The sequence below is a fragment of the Strix aluco genome, unplaced genomic scaffold (assembly GCF_031877795.1).
Source record: "Strix aluco isolate bStrAlu1 unplaced genomic scaffold, bStrAlu1.hap1 H_1, whole genome shotgun sequence".
NCBI classification, from domain to species: Eukaryota; Metazoa; Chordata; class Aves; order Strigiformes; family Strigidae; genus Strix; species Strix aluco.
This window is the reverse complement of record NW_027436666.1, coordinates 649,251-671,500: the sequence shown is the minus strand read 5'-3', so window position 1 is coordinate 671,500 and position 22,250 is coordinate 649,251. Positions and strand designations below refer to the sequence as shown.

Genomic DNA, 22,250 nt, shown 5'->3' with positions numbered 1-22,250 from the left:
GTAGCAGAACTCGTTGATGGAATATACAAATATCTACAAATAAAGTTAGGCTTCCATATCTGCATAATTCACAAATGTCAATTAAATCTCTCCAGAAGATCTTTAAAATATAAAGCCTGAGTTTTTAGATTACATGACACTTTAAAAGTTCAAATAGCACATATCTTCTTTAAGATGCCTCAAGTTGTAATATTTCTTATTGATGCAAAACATAAAAAACTGATTTTCAAGAATAAGGGTCAACATGGCACCATGGCATTATTACAAGGAACTCAATTTAATATTTCAGCCTCTTAATTTAAAGATATTGCAGTTTTATCAATTTTTTTCCACACTTTAATTTGTTTGATTATTAGGCAAATACCATATCAAAGCAGTGAGACTAAAGGGAGATTTCATGCTCTTGAACTTCAGTGAGGAATGCCCACCAGCAAGAAAGTGAATACAATACAGTCTTGAATTTCTAAGACTCATCTCAGTCCCGAAGAGAGCAAGTAGGTGGTGCTTAGAAAAATACAATTGTCTGGGAAGACTAAGTGCATTATGAGAAGCTTTTATTTCACATGACTATTATTTCCTGATTATAATACTGTCACATGATATTTTTTTCTACATCAGCAGGAAACAACAACACTTTGGGATTTTAACAATCTTTCTGAATGTGTAAAATAAATTAAACATATAGTATTCTGCATTATCTTTCAATGGGATTGTGCTCTGAATGGGTATGGATATGATTATAGTATTAGCTTTTCCTCTTTTGCATTTAGAACATTTTTTCCCCTGCTCACGCTGACAGAAAAAAAAAAAGTATCCTCAATCCACTAAAATAAATACTTCTGTTATATTCTGTTGCTTCAACAATGAATAAAGCAACCATGCAGGTTTATAATATCAATTCACAGGGCTCTTTCTGCTTCAGTGAACTGTTACTGAAAGGTTCAGAACAAAGCTACAGGCAGATCGGACAAAGCTGCTGTAACAGGATTTACATTATACTCAAACTGATAAGACCACATCAGAGAACTGCTCAATCTTCAGTACCTTTGATTGGAATAGCACAAGGACTGTGACTATTTTGGCTCTGCGCAGCTGATCACAGCATCTGTATTACACCTACTAGCTTAAATGTTGATCCAATCTTACATCAGCAGGATAATTTGCTTCCTCTTTTTCCTTTCCTCCTTCTCTGGCAACTGCCTTGGGATGGCAATAAAATGGGAACTCAGGACGGCTATAGTAATATCGAGCTATCTACTATACACATAGAGTTATGACAAGAAACAAAGTACCTACTAACATTTTTTTAAATCTAAAGTAATTAAAATATTCTATATTCAAATAATTAGTTCACACTTTTTGGTGGAAGGAGGGAGACACAACAAGGAAGATCATGTCCCAAGGGAAGGCAAACAATTAATTAATTAAATACAGCCAGGTGAAGTCACTGCCATGGATTTCTTACAAGCAAGGAGTTTCTTTGTGCAGACTTAGCTACAGTCACATTTCTGAATACGTATCTGCTTAAAGTAACTGCTACATTTCAATTTTTTCCTTCCTTTTCCCTTAACCACATTTATCTTGGCAATCCACGCTGATTATGCCACACTATCCCAAAGAATTTTTGTGTTTCATTTTTCGCTGTTGAACATTCAACAAACGTTCAAATGTAAACCATTTGTGCACGACAATAAACTCCAGGCTTGAATTAAGTAAAGCAAAATAAAAACAACAGAGCATTTACAGAATATAATGCCACCATTTTAGTGATTACTGATTACCTGCTATGAGACTAATCCCTTCAAGTTCCTCGCCCAATGCAGTAGCTAATACAGTTTTCTTGCATCACCAACACTAGCAGCCGCTGATTACACCTTTTCTGGCAACCGGTATCACGTTGTCCGTGATCCAGCTGTTTTGACTTAAACCGTACTAATACTTGAGCAACAGTTCAAAAATAAGTATAGCAATTAAAATGCACATTGCTTTTTATGTCATAAGCACAATGGCTGAACTCACCAGGGAGGCAGGATAGAAACTGCTCTGCACCAAGTCTCTGAATTGATTCCTGCTGCTACGAGTGCTGTTTGCCTGAGCATTCTGCACTGCACTGTTGTGATCAGTCACAAGTTTGGGGCTCTTATTACCTCAAGCAAACCTTGGCTTTTGGAAGCACATTTTCTTCCCAGAATGAGACAAAACCTGAAACAGAACTGACTTGTGATATACGAAACTCCTGACTCAGCAAGACAAAAAGCAAACAAAGGAAAGAAACATCTTTGCCAAAGTTAGGAGGAATAAAGTGTCTGTAGCAACTTTGCTTATTGGAATGAAAAAAAACCCGAACAACAAAATAAACCAAACCACCAAATACACTAAATTTTAGTAATTTGAGCCTCTCATTCAAAAATTACCCCATCACCCAAAATTAAGACAGCAACGTAGTGGAATATTTACAAAAGTTTATACCTACTTGCTAAAACAGTGTATTATTCACCTACAGCCTACTAATAAATATCTTTATGTCATAAGAAAAAAAGCATTTTTTAAGAACATAATACCCATAAATTATGTCACTCTGTATCAAATTGTTTGATTCATAGTGCTTAGTTACAAAGAAAAGAGGTATGCTCTTAAACAGGTAGGGAAGATGCTCCTGCTTCTGAAAAAACGTTTTACTGGCTGTATTCATGAACCCGTGCACACATGATCTAAGGAACTTCCACTTCAGCTGTAAACTTTGCTTTGGCTGTATGTTCTTTGGCAGCACCTGGTGGAATTTGGATAAAACTACAATAATAATGTAAAAGAAAAGTTACTACAACTCTAGTACTTTCTGTCTAAATACTTCTGATGAAGTTACTTCTTAAACTAGTCACAAAGCATGAACTTCAAGTTAACATGAAATTAGACAATTTCTTGCTTTTTAGAAAACATCAGTCGGTGTTTTTGTAATATCAAATACCATATTACGATAGCTACAATATCTAGCTTTAGTCTTGAGAGTAGTAGTCAGCTTATTTTGCACTGTTCTAGTGAAAAAAGAAAAGTAAATAAATTTTAAAAATGCCATCCATTTAATACAACATGGAAGAAAGGAAATATTTCATGTTTACAATAAGCTAACTGTCACTCACGGCAACAGATCAAGATCTCTATACAAAAAAAATACAACGAAATAACACATATGTTTTTAAACACATATGTTTTAAAGAAAGTATGTGACCACATTTTGTGCTTGCCTCTGTCAGTGACTGGTAAAACCTTTTCAGTTTAGTCATTAGCAGAGAGCAATCATTCATACTAAACAGAGAACTAGGAGGTAATTAGATATTATCTGCTTATGGTGCGGAGCTTCTAAAACTATAATGTCCTATCAAAAAGTGTTCACATGGCGGGGGGGAAGGAGACTTCTCCTCAAAGTAATACTAGAGGAAGTATTTAACATAATATGAGCCAGTGGCTGTCAAATTAGTCTCGTTTGAAATACTGTAATTAACAGAAGGGAGCATAACATACTTATCACAGTTAGCCACTTGTATTCAAATCATGCTGAAGAGTTCTGAGGCCCAGAAGCGATTTTTTTTTTTTTTCCCCTCACTACCAAAGCACTAAAACCCAGCAGCATTTTACCCCAATAATAACCTTTAAAAAGCATTTGTGATTTGATTCATTTTCTCTTTATACAGTCTAGGACTAAATTAATGAAGAAAACTACTGACACAGGTGAAACCATGTTTTACAGAACTTAGTAAAATTTATGTTAAAACAAAACATGATATTAAGAAGTAATAGTACTGATGACCAATATTCACACTTTTTTGTACCAATCCCTCACACTGAAAACAATTTTGGATATTACGTTTATAAATGCACTCTCCTCTTCATAATTTGGCTTTGAGATGTCAAACATTTTTGTCAAGCAGTGTTCAGAAATACAGCATGAGGTTACCTTACAGCCACATGTTCTGAAATACCTTGCAGACCACTGCACATCATGCCAGTCTATCTTCGATATATTCATTTTACAAACAGATAATACTGTATGCTGAAATCTAATCCGAGATGGGAGATGTATGTGAAAACGTTACTAAAATATTACCATGACACAGAGTTTTCTAGCAAGCACAGACGTAATGCTACCCATTCAAAATTAGGATCTAAGCTTTAAACAACAGGACCACTCATATTTTCTCCAGTGCCTTTCACCTGAGCACTATAAAGCACTTTAAAGCCAATAAGAAACTGAACTTCACAAAACCTCCGAGAGGTCTGAAGAAAGACATATGTATCACTTAACCCACCACTTCAATGCAGCTACCTATTAGGTGAAGCACAGATGCACCAGGACATCCTACCTCTGCTTTTAACAGAAAATGAAGGGAAAAAACTGCATCCTGTTAAAAAAGTTACACCTTTAGTGTCATGGTGTTTGACTGTGATGTCACGTAACCAAAAGCAGAGGTGACTTCAGCATCCTGTTGTAACTAAGAACCTCAGATAAACCTTTTTGCATGCTTTCTATTCTGTTGGAAAGTTTGCAAAGCTATTACTAACGTTAGATGTTTTAACAAATCAAGACAAGACCAGACTAATTTCGAATTTGTGAGCTGGCACTGTGTGTCTCTCCAAAATAAGCACTGCACAGGATCACAACACATACTGAGGATACAGTCCAATCTGCATGACTTCCACATGTTTCTGATATTAGAAAAAGATACCTCTTTACATTCTGTAACTCAGAATCTTGCAAATCTGAGATAAATAAATTTTTTAATGAACAGTTTTAGGCTTTTTTTGCTCCCTGTTCAACTACCTTAGGAAGTTTTTTTTCAACTTTTCAGTGGCATTATAACCTCTGTTTCTTTTAATAAACAAAATTTATTCAATTTAGATCATGCATATCTTTTGTTTACTTTAGATCTGCTGTCAGGAAAAGGAAAAAGGTAGTAGACAAAAGGTCCAGCAACTTGAGTTCAAGATTTAATTTCTTTAACTGCATTTACTTGAAGGCTTTAAAAGCCATGTTATAGTTTAATCTTCCCCAAACCATTCAGTTTCTGCTAGATTTAGCACTTTTGTCCCTTTGTATTCAGAGACTTCACATAGCTTCTCCCAGGCTGGCAGGCCAACATATTAGAAATAAAATGCAATTCTGGTATCTGACACTTCAATTTAGCTTCTTCAGTAGCAAAGATCATCAACTGCACTGCTTTCTCCCATGACAGAAGATCACCTAAATATCACTTAACTCATGTGAGCTCTGTTGGTAATGCATACACTGTCTCCCCACTACATTACCACCATGCTGCCTAGAACAAAAATCAATTTTTAATTGACTGGATTATTTGAGGAATGTGGCCCATCCACTGTGCACTCCTGATAGATTCTCCTAGTTTTCCTGTCAGCAAAGACTGTAAAATTTCAAGCATCTTCAATAGAGTAATTCAAGGATTTATCCAGAAGCCATCTGAACATAACATCACCACAGTTTTTTCAGTACTATCCCTCCATTATTCTCCTTTCTGGCTAGCAAAGCCAGGTCCCTAAACCGCAGTACAAATGAGAAAACCTCTGACATAGGAAAGACGACGAGGTTTTTATTGAAATGAAAATTATGCAAAGGATGCAAATGGACAGTAAACACAGAGGACTAGCGGACTTGAGAAATTCCTTAAGTTTGGCACTGAAAGTATGCCAGTGGATTATACTGTAGAGTACCAAATCTGCAAGAACCAAGAACAGTCTGCAATACCTGGCCCCAGCAGCAACCGAAGTATGATTTCTCAGCTAAGTATCGCTACTGTTTTCTTCAGTTATCATTGCTGCCTTGAGATACAAACCCAGGCAGTTAAGGAAAAGGGTTGACACTAAAAAGAAACATTATACAAATGAAAACACAGAGGTGAGTGGGTATAAAGCACTTGACACTATCAGTAAATATTGCAGTAAGCAATTTTATGAAACACAGTGTGAAGTATTCATTGACTATTTTGTACAGAGACTACAAAAGTTTCTAGCACTTCAAGGAGTTTTCTGACAGGTTAGGTGTATAATTTTACTAACTTTTATCTCTCCCTTTCTTACTGCTCAAACAAAAGACAGTCGCACTGATGTACTAAACAGAAAATCCCAGACTCATACTGCAATGCTTTCCAGCATACTCAAGTGCCAAATTCTGCACTGTACACACATTAGTTTTAATTGACTAATTCTGAATAATGTAAAAAATCAGCACAGTTCCAGAAATTACAACTTTAAGACACTGATATCTTGCCAGTAAAGATCTGTATGAACATACATTTGGCTTCTTAAGTTTCTGAGTCTCCTTTCACAAAGGTCCAAAATACGTATTTTTCTTTAAACTACATGCATTAGAGCTTGACTAAGTGGTCAACAGGATGTTATTTCTCCATGTTAATTTCATGAAAGTACCAACATTACTGGCATTTTACAGTAACATTACATAGTAACATTATTGGCATTTTACGCCCTAGTCTGCTGGACCATGCTGAGCCCGTGCAGCCGTATTTGAGGAAGTCAGGCCCTGCCCTACACTCTGCGAGCTGACCGTGCTGCCGTCCCTCCCAGCCCAGGAGGAAGGGTACTGCAGAGCACAGGCACTACTGCCTCCTTCAAAGCAGTGGGGCTAGCTCGTGCCAGATTAAAATGCCAGTAAAGGCATGCATCCTCCAGAGGTTTCCTGACTGTCTCTTAGGCTGTTACGATTCTCCGATCACTGCTACCAGATCTGTACATTGTTGGGTTACTTGCAGTACAAATCTTAGTAAATTAAGTACGGTCATATTTCTACCCAATAAACTAGAACACATGGTTCAGAGAGGGTTTTGTGCTGGCTTTATGAAAGCTGTGAGAAGACAGAAATACCTGATCTTGCATAAAGTTAGAGTGACACAGTAAGAGAATGCCTGATTTGGGTTAGACCTGTCAGTACAAAGCGAGCCTGTCGAAGTTTCTATCAGATCAGCGCCTTGTACCTTGTTAGCATGGCATTTCTGATGCAGTACTAAAAATCCTAAAAGCCAGACTTCCTGGATCATCAAACCATATCCCATACAGTTGCTGTCAAAATTCACAGATTCTGGAACTTGATATCCACAGAAAACTCTCCTCCTCCACTTTAACAACAAACACAAACATTTTTTTTTTCAGAGCTCTATCCACTTTCAAGCCGCTCCATGAGTTCCAAATGCAGAAAAGAACAAAGAAAATATTTCAAGTGATTTTTTTTCTGGTTTTATTTCCTGGTGATTCATGGCAGTAACATACCAAAAACTTAACCAGATGTCAGATAAAAAGAAGCCACCTTTAAATATCTGAAACAATGCACGTATCTGAATCTTTCAGTAATTGTCAATCATTATTCCAAAAGAAATGTGTATTTAAAACTAAATTTATGCTTTGAAACAAGACAAAAGTGTGATTAAAATTACTTCAGAATACCAGTTCAAAAAGAGAGTAGACCCCTTCACCTTATGTTTCAGAATCAGGAACATGTTTATGGTCCAGGTGGACATGTATACTGCATATGTTACTAATGTCCTCTTCCAGTACACTTCTGTCTTCATCCAAATACTCTTGAACTGCTACAGCCCTAAAAGCATCCTGGATACAATGACTACGATGTCAGGAATACATAGAATGAATCTAGGACATAGCAGATTTCTAATTCTGTCTTTTAAATGCATTCAAAAAAAAGTGTTCTGTGACTCTAAAAATACTGTTTAATATGAAGTAATCCAGGAAGGAATCTTCCTATCTATGGATTTCCTATAGACCTGGTCTCCAGTTCACATGAAAGTAAAGGGCAAGGCCTGTAGCCCAGTGTTGGTGTACTACACTGGCTTTCACAATGTCATGTCAAGAATTAATTCAGCTTAGTAACTGCAAAAACAGGAGCCACCGAAATCTGTGGTTTCCACAGCCTATGCTCACAGAAAAACAGTTTCTATCCTACCGATAGGCAGTGAGGAAATTCTTAAGTATTTTCTAGATGTCTGTACATCTTCCTTGTCATCCTGCCTGCATCCACCTAGCTTCAGAAGCTCAAGGCTTCTGTTCAGCCTACATGATTGATTCGTCTAACAGTAGAGGGACTATACAGTTATTCATATATACATATTTATTATCTTTTTGTTAATATAAAACATCAAAATAATAACTGAAATCCTAAATACTTGAATTACCTAAATTATTTCAAGTGACATGATTTACTGGCTTCTTAACAATAGCTTTATCAACTCACCTTCATGATAGGCCTTTGCAATACTGGTATATAACTCTGAAAACAAGCTGCTTAGAAAAATGAGTTATAAAACAAAGAAACAACAACTTGCTCAATATAAATGACTGGATATGATCCCTAACATGAATGAATCTTCAAGTTGCTGTTCCATTAGCACTTTGGACTTGTATACCACAGCTCAGCTTTGACAAATTCTATAGCACTTAAAAGCCAGTCCATGCGTTTTAGAAGATTATAGTCAAGCTCTTGTTCATTTGCTGATCACGATAATTGAAAAATTGGGAAAATTTTCTTCTCTTAATGAGATGAAATTTAGCTCATGTATAACTGTGACTGAGAGTACCCTGGGGAATGAGTCTGCAATGCAAAAGATTCCAATCTTATTTTAATAAAACCAGCAATAATACACTACTCTTGAACACTACATTCCCTCTATTAATGCTGTTTTACAAATAAAGAAAATAAAAAGATAGGTTGAAATCAACATTTTCCAAGATTACTTAAATTGCTGCAGATCGATTGGTTTTTCTGAAGCATGCATCACCTCTTAAAATGAAGCCTCTGTGTCTAAAATCCAGCATCCAACTGCTGAGACATCTAAGAAAACAGATTTCCTCAAAGATAAGGAAAGCATAGTAAAGCTCATACTAAAAGCCAGAAGTCCTGATACTTCAGTCTTCTGAGTTTACCTTTGGACTTCTCATGTTCCTATGCAACTTCAGCAATTGTACAACAATTCTGACCTGGCCCTGTTTTCAGATTAGAAAGCAACTCTTCAGTAAGTGCCAAAATAAAGCTAGGCTGCACTTGATTTGATGCAGGATTTGAAGTAAAACAACAGCCTAAAGGTTTCTGCTGTTCCAGGTCACTACAGTGAAACTAGGAATGAGCAAGGAATACGTCAGCATACCGTAGATTTACATTCTTAAAATCTGTATTCTTCAGATTATATCTGAATTTGAAAATCAAGTTTATATTCTTTTACAGTTGGGGGGTGCATATAAAGCACTTGTATGAAATATTAATATTCTTTATAGCTAACAACATAAGATGGTAAAATAAAGTATCACCGAATCCTCCCTCACCAAACCTTAATACTTTGTCCCTCAGATGAGTACAATTACCCCAATGAGGAAATGACAACTTCATTAAATTTCAGTATTAGCCAATAACAAAACTGACTATTATGGTAGTTACTCCCATAAAATCAAGCAGATTATACTGGTGACCAATATTATAATCTGCTTCACAGAGAAGGAAAACAAAGCTGCAGATCAGGAAAGATTTGTCCATCATTGAACAATGATCCAGTGACTAACTGCAGTATTTAAACAACTAGCAAATCTATGTAGGATTTCACCCCAAAAGATGCCTGTGCTTTCCTATCTATTGAAAACCATTAATAAATAATCCATGTTTCGGTCAACTGTCTTCGACTTTATTCAATTTTGCTTGATTCTTTCTAAAGCATCTTCTTTTGACTCTTTTGTAGATTACAGAATAGACTGCAAAGCTGCCTCTCTTTTAGTGTTTCAAAATCCTAGAAGTTGCAGAGAGACAATTTTTGACATTTGTGTCAGCTATTAACAGAATCTTCTGTGCAATTTTTCAGCTGCACGTTTTTGTTCTTTGTATTATGTATTAAAGTTACTTCTATTTTACAGTTTTCTAAAATGCTACTTCAAACAAGTAATGATGGAAAACAGTGTCTGCCTCTGGCTACTTACAGGCTGTACTCTGGCTTTTTAGCTCACACAGATTCCTTCGACCTATTTTACTTCCGATTTAATTGTTTCTGATAGCAAGTTTATGTCCATCCTGGGTTTACAGAGCTGTAATTCCTTCATCACATTCCAAATATGTTTTTCTTTAGCTGCAGTCCCTAACAGCAACACAGTTCCTCTCTTCCCATCATCTTACTGTGTTATGCTACAAACCCTTATGAATTTAATTTAGGTATATATACTGGTAAAAATACTTAGTATATCGTGGACATTTATTCTTCTCTATCTCAAACATTCATTTAATAATGCTAGTCTATTAATCTGATGAATGCTAAGTACAGGACAATGTGCAGATACCTAATTTTACCCAGAGGGAAAGAAAACAATTTCCGATAAGCCATCACTTACTACAGATCTCTGTTGATATTTCAGAAATGCATTTGTCCCTTGGATATATTCAGAAAGCATTCTACAAGTCTACAAATGCATCTTTTTAATAACAGTACCACATAATTCTTCAATGCTACACAGAGATGAAAAAGTGCAAATGTTTTATCTATCCCCAAAACAAAGGTAATAAGCCTTTGTCTTTGCTTTTTTTGTGCGTGCTTTAAGCATTTACCTTAATGAGCTCTGTTTCTTTGTACCTCTGGAGATTAGTATTCTGCCCAACAAAACAATTTATTGCCCAAAATGTTACTACTGCTGATAAAATCTTCGCTTCTCCAATACTTCTGGCTTGACAGCTAATACCCTAATGTTTCATTTACAGCTGAACAAAGCAGCTTATCTCTACTAAAAGGGGAATTAGTTAGTAGTAAGAAATAATTTCAATCATCTGTTCTGCTTCCAAAGTGAAGTGATGACTTCTGCATTCTTGCTTCTATCTGATGACAGGTATGTTGCAGTTCTTGGAATACAGAGCAGGTCTGTCACATAAGCTTTGTAATTTGTACAATGCAGCTACATGGATTAGGGAAGAGTCAGGTCTTTGCTGTCAAAAAAATCTGCAATCAGCGGTGTGCAGCAGTCAGCACTTTCACTTTACAGATAGGGCACGGACTCAAGGGAAAAAAAAATCAGTTCCGATCAATAAATAGCTTCATTTTGTATCTGCAACTCTTTGTAATATTCCAACAAGTATATGTGAAAATCCCTATTAATAACAGAATAGATTTTGTTGACAAAATCATACTTTAAGGCACGCGTTTTGCAAAAATTGCGTTATCACCTTACTATGTAACTATCTAATTATTTATATCTCCAGGAAAGAAAATCTACTAGGATTTTATCTACATATACACATCAAATCAGTCGTGGAATTCCTATCTAGAGTAGTTGGTACTCTAGATAGGAAATCTCTATGGCAAAGGACAAAGACTGATTTTCACTTGATGTCTGAATGACCTTCTTATCCCAACATCATTTTTTCATGTTGTTACAGAATAAGGTCACCTGAATACTTCAGGGAAAGCGGCATAACATTTGCCCACACTATATTTTCTCTGTACATTTTCTCTGCGCTAATATTCTTTGTAAGTAATAATTTATTTTGCACCAAGTTTAAAAGAATTACAGAAGTAATTATACCTACAGTCCCATTCTTGAGTTCTCTAATATTTAGTTCTTCAGTTGGGCACCACAATTCATGAGAGCATAGGAATTTATAGCTAATATTTTTTAAACTGAGTATCAGTTGTATCAGAAAAAAATTAAATTATGGATTTCAGGTGGCACTGGTAAAAAAAAGCTGTGGTTGGAGGTGAAAGGTGCATTAGATTAAAATAGTAATACTGAGAAATAAACCAAAATTAAATAATCCTTCAGAATTAACTGGAAAGGCATTACATGACAATCTGATGTTAATTTCAACTGGTACGTATGTATTTTCCATGCAATCAGCGATATATACCACTTATTTCATTCAGCTTGATATTCTAAGACACGTATTACACATATATGTTGAACTTGTGTTAACACTGCAAAATTTCCGTAACCGTAAGTGAATGAGTTAGAAATGTGGTAATCATTTTAAGCACCACACAATAAAACAAATTCTCCATGATTACAGACAGCACTGTGGCTTTGGTCTCTACTTCTCAGACATTTCAAAAAACTAGAGGGTCCAGTGGCAAGAGGCTTGTCAGAAGTTAAATGGACAGCACCATGGATTGCAAAGTTCTACTTTTTTTCTTTTTTTTTTTTTTTTTTAGAAATGGAAATTATAATTTATCTGTTTGATAGCAAATCTTTACTTCAGCTTGATAGACAATGGAGTGCTTGGAAAATACACATCTGATTTCTTCTTATGCAATAATGCTAAATTAGCTAGGTATGAGAAAGAGGCACTGTCATTTTGCAATCCTGCTATATAATCCTTCATTCAGAACTTTCACTATGTTACATCTTAACAGGGTTCCAATGTATATGAAATCAATTGTGCATTTCTTTCTGAGATTCTTTTTTAATCCTATCTCACATCCTTACTTTTCAATCACAACCGTCTTAAATCAGTTTAAAAATTAATTATAATATACATTACTGTTATACTAATATATATATTATACTAATATACTACAAAGGTGTCCAACAGTGGTCATCTGTTGTGTCATACCAAACTCGATCTTTCTACAACATGCATTTCACTGACCACTTTACCTGCAGTTTTATGCTACTTCCCAGCTGTCAAGAGATGCTAGACCACCTTAGCGTTTTTTGTACTCCTCTGTTAGTCTAGGAATCTGATCCAACTTTATATGGCTAAAAGGTGAGTTTGTTCCTCTGCTGTGAGAGGTTACTTTAGTCTACTTCCATGTATCTTATGTTGGTTATATTAAAACACTGAAAGGGCTAAGCAGCCTTTTTTACTGACAAATGTATTTCTCAAAAAAAAAAAGTGATATTGCAGAGGATAATATTACATGCTGATTTCCTAAAACATGAATGTATACTTTAACTCAGTTTAACAATTAAAATCTTAAATGCTTACTTGGCTGATGCACCACATGGCAAATTCTGTATGACTGCCCAAGGGAAAGTCAAGATTAATCAAAAGTTTGTGATCAGAGATGAAATAACAATCATTTTACACATATTTATCTGGGAACCCAACAGTATTCAGTTAAATGCTGGTAAAATCCAGAAATGTGGATTATTTCACTTATAACTAGACCATAACTGCCTCTGGGATTCAAATATATTCTGCAAAAGGAACATCTACAACCAACACTTCAAAAGATGAAACTAAAAGAATGCAATAGGCAGAGTGTTTCCTCCAGAATGCAGTTGGACTAATCAGCTGCAGGAAGTTGTTAAATGAACAAAACATTGAAGACATTATTTCTTGTCCGAGATGTTATATTCTACCAGCATGGAACATCCAGCTAAGATAACCACCAGCACAGACCAAACTGCTTGTTACTAATTCTACTACACTTTTTTCTTTTTATAATCTTTTCTTACTACTGGTCCTTTCACTGTTCCACAGTTTGTAATATCACCCATAGAAATTTGTTGGCTTTTTAAATTTAATTTTGCTTTTTAAATTAATTAAGTCTTTAAAGTGGTTGAAATGAGCTGATACTGCAGAATCACTCAAAATACCAGCATATTCTCTTAATTTAAAAAGGCCAGAAAAAAAGCAAATATTAACTCCTGCATATTCTCCTACCTATATGTCAACCTGTTGTTTGGATGCCTACATATATATATCAACCCATGCACACATGCAAATGGCTCCTTACTTCACTTCTATAATAAGCATATGTTTAGGTACAATAATGAAAATTGGATAGTATACTTTCCTTTCATATTCATTGTTTTACGTTGGCAGTACATTAAGTAACTTGGATGACAGTTTAAAATGCTTATTTAGCTGATTGATTAACATGAACAAATGTGCAAAAAGGCAAGGTGGGAAAATATAATGATTATTTAAGAGTGCCATGAAAGGTTTCAATCTGATAAAATAGGTGGAATAAAAATACTTCCACCTAGCCTGAAAAGGAAAGGACAATTTTCTTTTTGGTTTAGTGATGATTTTCAATAAAACTATAAAGAGCATATATAAGGTGTAAGCTAATGCAGCAGAACAACGGTTACATAGAGAGCTATGTGAAACTGGGAGAGGATCTGGTATATAAGATAACTTCAGGTGCCCTGAAAATAATACTCACAAGGATATGATATTTAGGCAAGGCCAAGTCCTGGAGCTCTTACTAAGTAGCACCTTATTTAAAACCATGAAAAGGTTTCTGTGAAGGAATATTATCAGATGTGGTCCCACAGAATCCTGAAGATCACACAAAGTTGGATCTTACCCTAATTTATTCCTCATGGCAGTAATGACAACGTCTACATACACAGAACCATAAGAGTTCCATTTGGCCTGGACTTGTTTAATTTTTAGTGCAGGTACTGTGCTGTCATTAATCTCTGAAAATAGTATTAATTTAATGATGCATACATTAAAAGTGTAAACACACAGCTGTACAAGATTTAACTCCACTGACAAAAGAAGTATTGAGGCATCCCTTCACTAAGGTTTTAAGTCTGAAATTAAATTTTGCACAAAATATGTGATCTTGAGAAGTAAATTACAAGTAAGATTTTAGAAGTTAAAAATTGAAATAAGTAGTTGATTCTGCAAGCATCAGAACTATGTCTTCAGCCACAGTGTAGTTACTACACTACAGATTTAGCATAGTTTCAAAACACATTATTTTTTTCTTTCTCTGCACTATTAGTAATTTAAAAAATATATGAATTTGACAGCATGTACAGAAAGATGTGGAAACTATCCATTTGCTGCATACTGTGTCAGTTCAATTGTTCATAAATGCTTAAGAAAATGGAAAAAGTGTAAGCATGTGGGCTGCATGCATTGACTGTGGTCACTTCTGTTATTTTTTTCCACCTCATCACACATTATGTGAGCTGCATTTCCAATTAACCTTTCCCTGAAATAAGGTAACCTGATACAGTCTACACTTCATTTTCTTTTGTACTGATACAAACCATAATTCCTTTATCACATAATAAGAAGGGTTATTTAAATTTATATAGAACCCCGGAACTTAAAATCAGCATCACAGAATAGGCTGGTGTGCCCCTGAAGACTCTATAAAGCCAAAGAGACTCTCCATGGGAGCGACTGATTGTCCAAACATCATAAATTTCAAAGTAAGAGTTTTCCGTGGTTTCCATGTATGAAAGACAAGGTTTAGGAAAAGTAGCACTAGCACCAAATATAGTAGTAACATGTGTGAATTACTGAATGTGGATGAGAAGACACAGATTTCCTATTATTCATGGACAAATTTAGCAGGTTAATCCTATCAACTGCAGGGATTTTGGCAGTTGAAAATGCCAGAGCATCTGTGACTTTGACTTTTCTTGGAAAGAAAGGAGAACTGGAGTATAACTCCTGAGTCAGTGAGTCCAGTCACCTGCTAGGAGGCCACATGATGTAATTTTTGTTAAGAAACTGAAGAAATTCTGTCTTAAAAACTTGGTAACTGTTTGACCTGGCCCAGCCCATGCTCAAACTGGAATCCTGTTTCAGAAACTCCCTGATGTGACTATTTAAAAGGCTCTTTTAGATCTCTCTGTAAATTATTACGGAGAGCATATACCAATCTATTTATCTTTGTGCCTTTTAGCTGAAAATGCTATCCATATATACTCCTGTCATTTACTCCGAAGTACTCATAAAGAGTAATGATATTCTCTTCTCAGCCCTCTTCTCAGCTTCACTAAACATGCCTACCACTTTTCTAATACGATCAGTTCTCCATACCTCTCATCTTACTAGCTATTATCTGCACCTATCCCACTTTGTGTCCAGCTGTCATGATCCAGTGGCACCATCTGGTTAACTCAAGTCATCAGATGTACTTATAAGTCTTGTATATACCGTTAGACTTTGAACTAGTTGTCTGTTTAAGTTTGGGATATATATTTCATAATAGTAGCTTTGGTATTTTGGAGCTATTATAGTATTTAACAATAACACCTTAGCTGCAAACTCCTTGAATACAGGTAATGTGGGATCAAGCACAAAAACAGCAGGCCAATAGTCTAGATTTGAAATTAGGCTACATGGCCTGTTCATGCAAAACCAGCAGCTTTTAAACATACAAATTTGTTACAGGTTAGTTTTTTCAGTATGATCAGCCTTTGTTTCAAATACTTTAAGTATTATAGTTTAATTTTAGAATTCTAAGTGTTATGCTAGTAACAAGAAATAAACACAACAATAAATATCAGTCATTTTAATAACAGGTTCTGTGACTGTAGTGTGTAAAGACTGCTTAAACAGTTTGAGAATATTCTTTTAAGCATTTGTTCACACCCATATATTACGTCTGGAGAGCTATTTGCTCACTTTGGCTAATTTTCTTTCTAAATACCTCTCTATTTATTATCATGACCAGCAGTAATTATAGGCAAATTATTTTTTAATTAATACACTGGATTTTCTTTAGACTTGTTGCCATTTTACAACAGACTACAATGCACATTATAGTAATGGTGTCTTTGTCAGGTGGCCACTTTAGGATGAAATTGTCAGAACATACAGTAGGATAGGAGAGGAACATGACAAAAAGAGAAAGCACTTTATTGGATTAATCAATCAGGAAGACTTCCTAACACTATACCCCCACCCCAACACCAACAGCCAGTCATCACAGTTCTAGAAAGTAATGTATATATAGCTTAATATAAGGTATGACTATTTACTCACTATGGACTATGTTATGTCTGGTCCACCTGGCTGTGTACTACAGGATATGGTGATGTCTTGTGAATGTGAGCTCATCAAATATATGAAACTGCTGCTGTGAGTGCATGGGAATATACTGTCATCATCTTCTTTGCCTAGCAAAAGATAGAATTGGTATATTTAGCACTCGAGGTCAGGTCCTCAAGAGGACTAACTTCAGTTGAGCTGTAATGACTTACAAAAGTGAAAGATGTGGTCTTCAGACTGTATAAAATGTTGTCCCGTGTCAAAACACTATACTACTAGAGCTGAAGACCAAATAGACATGAAGTTTGTGGTCTACCAACTCTTTCAAAAAAATTCAAAGTGATTTTCATCACCTTAACAGTTTTAAGGTTCTGGCAGTTCCGTAAAATACTTACATTACTCACAGATCTTTTGACCAATGAGGTATTTATCATGAATTTATCATTAAGCATAGCTAATATATGAGCAACATGATCCACAAATACATCTCATTTACCAGTATGAAACCACATTCATTTTGAAACACATTTAGCTTACTGCATTATTCAGGAAGGATATGTATGAGTCTGCTTAACTGGTGTTCCTTACATGCCAATTAATGTGACCACTCTAAGTACACAAGTTACTGTAAACTGTAAAAAAGGATAAGAAAAGACTCTTTGTTAAATAAATAAGATGTGCCTGAAAGAAAAGCATAAGTAAAAATCTTACTTTCCTTTAGTTCCAAAATAACTCTTTGTTTACAGGCATGTTTTACAGGTTGGCACTCAATAATTAATGCAAATAGAAATAAAAAAAGAGTATCGTTGAACAAGCTTAGTGTAAAAAATTCTATAACCATAAATTATGTAAACTTTACACTACATAAAGACACAGGTATTTCTTAATGTAAAAATTATACAGATAAGTTCTGTATAAATAGGCATAAATGCATACATATGCACAAGGTACTTCAATAAATTTTAACACTGGAATTTGAAATTTAAAATATTATCAGATAAACTTGTCATCTAAGGTTACTACATAATCTTATAGATGACTTATCAAATACACAGATCTATGAAAAATATACACAATTACATACATCTGTCAAGTAAAATATACAGCTGACTGCCAAAAGCCAGGCAAGCATACTGAAACTACACACACACTTCATATTTCACTCAGGCACAGCATACTTTGAAGAGTACAACTAATTTTATTAGGTTTTATCATATCTAGCAACTGAAGTTTGGAATTTATTTTACTGATACTGATAACTAACGCTGAGCAATGGTTCCATAATGCAAAAGACACTGAGAAAAAATACATGAACAGTAAAAAAAAGTACTCAGGAGACAAATACCAAATATTTCACAGTAGTAAGTCTCTTTCTCTTTGCTTACATATTGTGTTGATAAAACAGGTTACTTCATGATGACAAGGCTGACGTTCTCCCAACCCCTTATATGTTATTGATAGTTTTGGGGGGTTTATTAGTGGGTTGGGGTTTTTTTTTATCTTACTTGCTAGCCACTTTAGCAAAACAGAGTACTCTAAATCCACCAAAACTGAGATTCCAGACCTCTATTAAAACATACATTTTTCACTGATCTTCTGAGCACTTACCAGCTACAAGTCTACTTATGCATTTTCACTTCAACCTCTACAGTCTCATTTTTAGCCAGTTCCGTGTACCTTCCATTCTGCTCTGATTTCAACAGAAATAGCCTCAACTCTACTTCTCACAGCATTGCTCAGCAGTTTGCATGAACAAGACATAAACTCATAGTTACATCCAGAACACCTGGTAAGCACTGAAAACCAGGGGACAATTTCAAGAAGTTATCACAGGGATTTTCCAAACGTGTACAGCTTTCCAAACACGTACAACATAGGCTTTTTCATACACATTAGTAAGCTGCTAAGTCTGACCAGACCAGAATAACCACACAAAGGTCCATAGTTTGGTTTCCAGACCCGTTCAATCTTTTGAATGTCCTGCCACACTGGAAGATTGCTAGATGCTATGACAGCTTTTTAGAGGCCAGTCGCCAGGGTTTTTGTGTGAAGAGAAGGCTTACTATATACAGGTCACTGAGTGTGTATCAGCACTACCAATTTTCAATCAGTATCGATGGGGCTCAAATCTGAAGAAGCATGATGAAGGTGAAAAGCTCTATAACCTACAACTTTTCCCTTACTAAACACCTTTGTCACTTCAGTGCGCTGTTACGTTAAGAACCTAAGTAACAATATTGCACACAATATTTGCTTATTGTTTTTGGACTATTTATAATACTATTGAAATCTAGATATTCTTCACAAGAAAAGTTAGTCATTTTACCCTAGTTTCTAAGAGCTCATGGTTCATATGGCATTTTGAATCAAGTTATTAAGAACTATTATTCAAAGCAGTTACCTTTGTTCTTCAAAGTTTTGCTTGACATTCTTCAAAACGTTAAGGAGACAGATGTATTAGAGACGGATAAAAGCAGTTGTGTCATGTCCTCCATTACCCTTTTCCTTCCTAATAATTTCCGGTATTCAAGAATACGTTTGCAATATATTTAACATTTTAAATATAAACATGACCAGATTGCATCATTATGCTAACCTCTATTAATCACATCAGAAACTTGTTTGTAGATAACATCTTTGCAAATTAGATGAATAAAAGGAAACTCAATTTTAAAAAAATCTACACACTGATTTCCTTTTTTCTTTTTTATATGTCAGAAAAGGAACAGCACAGATTACAGAAATATAATTATCATGGTCTTTTGTAATGAATTATGGACAAATACTTGAAAACTGACCAAAACAACAGCATATATATGTACACTTAGTACGTGAATGAAAGGTTTTGATTATCGAAAAGCAAACTATGAAAGTAATGCTTGTTGTTGCATGCACGAAGGAACTACTGTGCAAAGCAGAGTAAAGTGTCATTGCAAAGTGTGTATTGATGCTTACTTGATACCTGGAAGATGAATTACAGTTCTATTCATTCAAGCTGGCAGACTGGAGTTGGCAAGCATAATAGTGAGAGAGCTTTCATGATGTGTGTTGAGCTGAGGGACTGTAACCCACAGCACTTAGGATAAAACAATTTACAAATTGTCTGTCAGTTGTCTGTCTGTCTTTCATTCTTTAAGAAATCATGCAAAATCCTCAGCTAGAACCAACCACAGTTAATTCCCTTTCTGAGTGAATTTCCTTAAAAACTCATGATTCACCTAGTGTCAGCACTCTGATAAGCTGGTAACAATGACAGAAATGAAAGTCCAGATAATAGTATGAAAACTGGCTTTAAAATTAGAACACCATTACTTCTGTGATATAAGTGGTCTATCAAAATCAATAAAATTATGAATCCTCTATACAGCTCTCATGAATCACATACTGTACATTCAGACTGATTAATTATTCATTATCTGTATTGTCTTTGTTTTATCATTTTGGAAAGCTCTGCAGCAGGTATCCTAACTACAAATACCAAAACTAAATTTAGGAGATTTGGGAGGCTTACAGCTTCTGGATTTAATTGCATTACATGTCTATAAGTAGAAAGCAATTTAGTCTGAAGTGGTACTCATGCATTATTCCTTTACAGCTTCTCAGCAACACTGCTGTGAAATGCTTAGCATTCAACGTATTCTGGTTTTATAATTTAAGTAGAAAAAGTGATGTACACATTTTCATTTTAATCACGTAGCTTAAGAAATGTCCAGTAAGCACATGATTTTTTAATTTTATAATCGCTAACAATCAAAAAGCAACTTTTTTTCCCCTATGATTGGTAAATAAATCAGCCACTGTGTTATGAAATTACAGATTGTAAACTGTAGGAAATATCACAACTTTCTAACATTATATTATCTGTATACAGAAGAAGTGTCACTGTTTAATATATGTTAACAAGAATGCCGAGCACTTACATTTAATTAAAGCTATACATCATTCTACATAATTAGTAACAATTAAGAAGAATTACCAGCCTAAATAAGGCAAATAATATTATTTCAACTGAAACTTGAAGTCTGAATTCAAAAACGCAAAATAAACTCTTGGGAATGCAAATATGTCATTATGCAAACTGTTTTCTTTAAGTATGATATAATTTATGTAATGAAATAAATCTATGCCGTTAAAATATTTAGCAGAACTGAGAATAATGAGTAGAGATAGGATTAGTTTAATTAGTTTACTGAAATGGAGTTCTCATAGTGGCTAAGTGTGATATATTAGCTTTTGTCACTTGGAATAAAAAAAGAGGTAATTAGTTCTCATTCAAATATATTGTTTTCTTTGAAGAAGAAATTGTAATATTTTAGCCTGTATAATAGAAAATAATACATGGAGCATAAAACTTATCTTCTTCATCCAAGAGTACATCTATGGTAAATAAGAAGAAGATAGGAAAACTTTTAAGTACTGAAGAATCTAATCTTGAATACACAGATTTAATTTACACTGGGGCAACTCCATAGATTCAAATGAAATTACAACTACTCAAATTGCCAAAGTCCATTCATCGTTTATCCCTGCCTAATTTAGGAGTTTGTAACAAATTTTGTCTCTCTATTCAGCAAATACTTCATTACTCAGAAAATCCTGTACTGTTGTCCTAAATCAAGGCTTTCACCAGACTGACTCAAAATTAAGAAAAAAAATGCCTTCCTCAATAATATTTACTGTTGAATCATAAACATTATCCATTGTAAGGTCAGGATCTAATTATATTCATGTAAAATAAGAAAAATAACACTTAAGCGTCCTTTTATAGAGTAAGTGTCACTTCACAGCCAGAAAACTACTTAATGGTAATGGTACGTTTCTGAACACAGCTGTATGGAACATATATAAAAAGGAATAGAAAGAAAATGTTTTATCCAATTTTTTCAAGAACATGGTAAATTTGAATTTTCTCTGTTAAGAAAGGGGATATTATTCCAATCAAGCAATATGTATGTATTTAAACTAGAATCTAAAGGCCCAAGAAATTAACCCCCTCTAACAATTGAACACACACACACACAAAAAAAAAAAAGAAATTGTGGTAACACCAAGATGGGAGCAGGAGGAATGCAGAAAAGTGAAAGCCTTGCAAAGCAATGAGATACATTTTTCAGTTAAAACAATAAAGAAGGTATGAATGGACCCAAATTAATTTTACTTTAAATAAGCACTCAGAAAGGGGAAACCCTCTGTTGTAGCTTACTAAAAAGCCTCAGGCATTAGTATAACAACACATGCCATCTATCATTTAATTTTGCTTTTTTTGGAACAGTATTGTTGTGTATGTGGGAGCTATTTAGCATTCTGGATTGTAGAGTTTGGACAATTAGCTTAAAACTGTTCCTAAACTGAAATACAGCAAGTCAATCACAAAAAGATGAGCTCTCCCACTTTTTCTGTCTTCCAGCCAGACAGCCTTACACATAGCACTTTAGCTATAAATTCGTAATAATTATAAGAATGTAAGAAATACAAGTTGTACTTGGGTTCAGTTGGAGTATTCATGGTG

The 22,250-nt window shown here is 34.8% G+C and overlaps 1 protein-coding gene across 26 annotated transcripts in view; it reads right to left on the bottom strand.

Annotated features, from left to right (window-relative positions):
• The window catches only part of LOC141919139 (RNA binding protein fox-1 homolog 1), a 766,805-nt gene that overhangs the window by 217,983 nt on the left and 526,572 nt on the right, over window positions 1-22,250 (bottom strand). Inside the window, exon 2 of one of the 26 annotated variants that reach the window (XM_074814153.1) lies at window positions 16,736-16,869. The exons of the other annotated variants lie outside the window; for them this stretch is intronic. The gene's annotated coding sequence lies outside the window, so the exon portion shown is untranslated. The remainder of the gene's footprint in view (window positions 1-16,735; window positions 16,870-22,250) is intronic. 26 annotated transcript variants of the gene reach the window in all.